At 37.1% G+C, this 5,469-nt stretch overlaps 1 long non-coding RNA gene across 1 annotated transcript; it reads left to right on the top strand.

The window, feature by feature from the left end:
- Positions 1 to 3,830: 3,830 nt before the first annotated feature.
- Positions 3,831 to 4,475, top strand: LOC103654623 (uncharacterized). Its single transcript, XR_002750492.2, has 2 exons — positions 3,831 to 3,935; positions 4,038 to 4,475. It is a non-coding gene; the product is annotated as an uncharacterized lncRNA (long non-coding RNA).
- Positions 4,476 to 5,469: the final 994 nt, after the last annotated feature.

Here is a 5,469-nt window from a genome sequence, read left to right on the forward strand (position 1 = left end):
CGAGGGATCCCTGCATTGGAGCTTCCTAGAAACTGTAGCGAGTTTTCTGAAACTAGTGGAACTTTGTAAAGGCCTCGTAGTGTTACCCTGCCTCGTTTCCTTGGTACAGGTTTATGGGATTCATGACCCCTTGGCAGATGGGTAACACGACTTGTGGGTAAAGATGTGCAACCTCTACAGAGTGTAAAACCGGTATATCAGCCATGCTCATGGTCATGAGCGGCTCGGACACTCACATGATTAACTTATGGAATTAAACTTAATTTGTCATATGCATTGCATCGCGGGTGTTGTTATCAATTTTGATCTATTACTTATTTGGGTTGGTATCTACTTACACTTAGTAATTGCTAATAAAATTTTGACCAACTTTAAAAAGCAATGTTCAGCTTTAACCATCCTCTTTGGTAAGCCTTACACTTCACATGAGCTCCCACCTTTGGTGAGTTCATGCACATTATTCCCCACAACTTGTTGAGCGATGAACGTATGTGAGCTCACCCTTGCTGTCTCACACCCCCACAGGTCAAGTACAGGTACCGCAAGATGGGGCACATGGAGAATGTCGTGACGAGTTCGTTAGAGGTCTAGGCCGTCGTCTCCCAATCAACTTTGGGTTGTTGGATCGTTGTCTCCATATGATGTAATTATTTATTTATTTTTTACAGAACTTATATTATATAGTAAAGATTTGATATTCGTTTCTGTACCATGAGTCATCATATGTGTGAGACTTTATCTCAGCACACTTGGTGATTATTTCGTGCCCGGGTCTTGGTGCCCCTGAAACCCGGGTGTGACTGAAGTGGTATCAGAGGGGATGTTGACTATAGGACGAAATCTAGATAGAACTGGATAACCCCTACCTACTTACCTTTGCTACTCTGATTCTTTCTAAACTTTTCTTAATCTTTTCTCATCTGTTGCCGCTTTACTCTGATTACTCTTACCTTTTCGCTTCTAAAGACAAAAGTGGATTTCACACTTTGAAATCATGTACCTAAAGTGACCTTTAGGAATAGGAGACCTACTCTTAGGAACAAAAACAAAACTATTTTTTATTGGTATCTATGTACTTGAATGTTTGTTCTTATGATACTTGTCTGATTTGAATCTTTGATTGAGTGTGATGGGTTGTGGAGTAATATCCGCAAGTACATCTGCATATACACATAAGCAAAATAATAATAATAATAATAATAATAATAATAATGCCTCATTTTGTATTTTGAATTCCAAAACTTGTTTATTTCATATCTTTTGCATATGAACTCCAAATTGGGTGGTTCAAATTGCAAAATGTTCATAAGATTATTCTCTACCTGTTTAAATTATTATATTTCACTCTATGCATGTATTAATTTTATGTCTAGGCTATAGGTGCATTTAAAGTAATGGTTTATTATTTAAAGGGTAATGAAAAGGAAAACACTAATGACAAATAAGTGATTAACTTTGTGAGGTTAATATCTTGTAATGTATGAACCCATCCTTAGTATAATTTTAATAATTCATTAAGATAAATGATGTTAAGTTATGCGATCCCTGAGATAGGCAGTACTTAGAGAACCACAAAACCCTAGGTGTAATTGCCCACCTTAGAACATAGATTTCACTCTTGTGTTTATACTTTTCTTTTAAACTTGTGTTCACGTGATTGTGCATGTTTGGTGTACTATTTCTTTGTCGTTTTCCAAATGTGGTGAATGAATGATTGCTTTGCGTAGACAACGAACAGTCCGAGGTTTCCGAGTGTGTTGCAGGAGACATCCCTAAGCAGCAACCTAGTGAAGGCAAGTGTCCTCTGACCCATTATGTCCTACTTACTTTATAATTCATTGTCCTGCTTTACATAATTAAAATCTAAGGATTGACTAGCTTTAAAATAACCCCAACCCCAGGTTCTCCCCATTGCAATCAGTGCTCAAGAGGAGATGAAGGTAACATGGAGGACTTTCAAGAGTTTTAGGACTACGATGAGTTCTAGTCGTGTTTAATGGCAAACCCCTAGTCAGCTGCCTGTGAAGGCCTTATCTTCTACGTTTCGTATTTCATACTTTGATTATGATAATGTTTATGTTAAGTTAATGACTATGTGGATGTCTTGGACATCTTGATTAATAAAGTACTATTTCTGCTATTTATTTTGAACAATGTGTGATAATGTCCAACTATGTAATCGTTGTGTACGTGAATTTCTGATCCTGGCATGTACATGGTTCGCATTCGGTTTGCCTTCTAAAACTAGCTGTGACAGGTATAATGCTCCATGCACCAAGGGGTCCCGTTTATAGCCCCAAGGGACCTAGGAGCTGTTGGAGCTCCATTTGGTAGGCTTTGGTTGACTTCTGTCCGCGGGTGCACCGTCCTGTCCGGTGCACACCAGACAGTGAATAATGCACTGGCAGAGAATCGCGTGATTGGTTGGTTTCCTGTTCTGGGGGGCACCAGACTGTCCAATGCACCAGGTAACCATTGGCCCTCGGCCGACATGGCAACTAGTCGTTGGCCAACTAGCACACCAAACTGTCTGGCGCTCTGCAGGGACGGTCCAGTGAATTAAAGCCACCGTGGGCTAAAACTCCAGAGAGCAGGCAGTTGGCCGGACCATACACTGAACTGTCCCAGTGGGTAGCACCGAACCATCCAGTGCTCCACAGTCCCGCACAACTTCTCCTTTCTCTATCTTGTTTTCTTTTGCTCCTTTTGACTTGACTTCATAAAGTCCCTAACACTTAGACAAATATGATTAGTACCAAAAACAATTGACTAAGTGTCCAGATCTTACCTTTTTCACTTGGTCCCATATAGATTTACATTATGACTTCTTTCAAGCTCAATTTGCTTGATGTACCTTTGTTCATTTCTCATGTTAGTCTAAACACAATGTGTTGAGCATCTAATCACCAAAACAATATATAAATGGTCCAAGGGCACATTTCCCTTTCAGCATGTCTATTAGTTTGGTGCACGTCAACTTTCTAAAAGACTAAAAGGCAACACACGTCCACTTGGTATTGATATGCTTGTTTCAGCTTTTACTTGCTCTCGTTTATGTTGGTTTCAGTGTTTTTCTAAATTAAAATTAATGAAGTTGAAGTAAAATTTATGTTGTATAACGATGCAACAAAGACTTACTGATTTGGTCACAATTGCACTTGAAATAAAGTGCACTTTTAGAGAAGATTGAATATGATCATATATCTGAAGAGTTCATTTCAAGAAACACTAAAAGAATATTGTTGTTTAAATGAAGAGTTCAATAATAGATACGTTGTATAACGAAAACAATGAAGTTTGTTCATCATGCAAGTATGTCCAAAGCAGGACATCAAAAGGCACTTGATACATTAGACGACCTGGTCCGAGTTTTGTCAAGAATAGAACCTGATATTGGTGTGATGACAGTGACGACGGTATTGATTGTGATGAAAATCAGTTGATGGGTGAACTTTGAACTATTTGACTTCATATATATTAAGTAAGTAATAATTTAATATGTCAATTATGAGTGCAGGAGGGGGATGTATTTACTGGGGGTATGGGATCAGGCAGTCAAACTGAACAAGCTGATCAAAATGTAAGAAACTTATGTGTTACATAACTAATTGGAATAAATTTTGGTTGTAATAATGCTGGTAATGTTTATTGTATTAGATTAAGTCTGTGTTGCAGGTGGTTGGTGATGAAAACGTGGGTGATAAAGCTGGGTGTGAGCCTGGTGCATCAAATGCTTTAGTAAGAGTTGAACATGTAAGAATTTATGCATTATAATAATTGCATTTATGTTAAATACAATAGTAAATTATGTATCTCTAATATGGTGACAGGATGGCGTTCGCAAAAGTAAAATGCTGGGAGGTGAACCCCTTTTGCGTGGAGGAATTGGAATAGAAGATTGGGGTGGTTGCGAAACAGACAAACAATCTAGGAAGGTAATAAACGAGAATACAATGTTATATAGATAACAACTAATATGTTGAAGGGCACAACTGAGTTGTATGATGTAATAATGTGCATATTATTTTATTGTGCAGAAGCTAGATTTTAACATTGGAGGAGTGAGTATGGATAAACCAATAAATGAGAAACCAAAAGGAAGAATGATAAGAAGTGATGAGGTAAGGACTGTAAAATTAGGCGCCAAAGGAGAAAAAAGATGAACAGAAGGTGCAAGAAGTGTGGGGTTGCAGATGGTCATAATAGCAGAACCTGCCTTTCAGTTGAAGAAAATAGAGTTCGTTTGGTAAGCCTTGCTAACCCAAGAAAAAAGGGCGTCCACCAGGGTCGAGGAACATTAATACATCGAGAGATCCCGAATGGAATGAAACAACTACTTCAAAGAAGGATGCGATGAGTGTAGATACGACTGATGAGTCTTATAGTGAAATTTAATTGTACTTGAGTTGGAGGGCTTGTTGATTACTGTTAAAAATTTATGAGATGGATATAAAATGGATAATAATGTGGTTCAATATGGTTTGCTGTTGCGCTATTATTTGGTAAAAACGTAAATGCCATCGAAATATACTAAATCGCATATAAATGTGATTGTAGTTGAATGAAGATTGATTGTGAGAAATATATGTTTGAATGTAGTATTTCGTAAATAATAAATATGGCTACATAATAAGGAGTATTAACCTACATAATAAGAAGTATGATCATTCGTAAAACTAGAGAGGAAAACAGTGTAATTGGCATAGTGATATGGTTTGTATATCATAAAAAGATGTTTAAAGTCTCAGAATTAGTTAAAGCAGGTATACTTTTATAAATATTGAATGCATTTTATTGGGATGTTGCATAGACAATGTAGTAGCTGTCTAAGACATATATAAATATTTAATAAAATATGAGCTGAAAACATGAACATAATAGGAAACAATTGGTACATGTAATTGGAACAGGTAGCTTAGATTTAGATGAAAAGACATTAACATAATGTCATACGACATTTAAGATGTTCATGACGAGAAAACCCAGAATCCAACAACCAAAAGGCTAGTGTTATGAGAACAGTTGACACAGAATGCCTAGTGTTATGAACACACTTGTGACAATTGACACGCATTGTAGTGTTTCAGCTTCCTAAAAGCATAAATATTACAACTGAATTTAGTCTACACAGATGCTTCATTATGGCGTTCATATCTGAACCTCAGAATATCAGTTGGAAATGGTTTGATCTTGTTCAGACTGTGGAATGTCAGATAGTGTAGAAGAGTAGCACGGTTCTCAAGGGATAGGTCCTGCAAGACAAGTATTCGTGTCAGAATAAAAGTAAAGTTTTAAATGGATGTATATTAAATGTCAAAATATCAGTTAGAATACCGTATCAATCTCATCACGCATATACCCTTCTGCATATTCATAAAAGATTATGAATCTGGTGACAAAGAAGCCACAATCGTTTGAGCCTACTGGCATAGTTGGACAGTCTTTAACAAGACCGATCTTGAAATTCCC

This window comes from Zea mays, chromosome 4 (assembly GCF_902167145.1).
Source record: "Zea mays cultivar B73 chromosome 4, Zm-B73-REFERENCE-NAM-5.0, whole genome shotgun sequence".
Taxonomy (NCBI): domain Eukaryota; kingdom Viridiplantae; phylum Streptophyta; class Magnoliopsida; order Poales; family Poaceae; genus Zea; species Zea mays.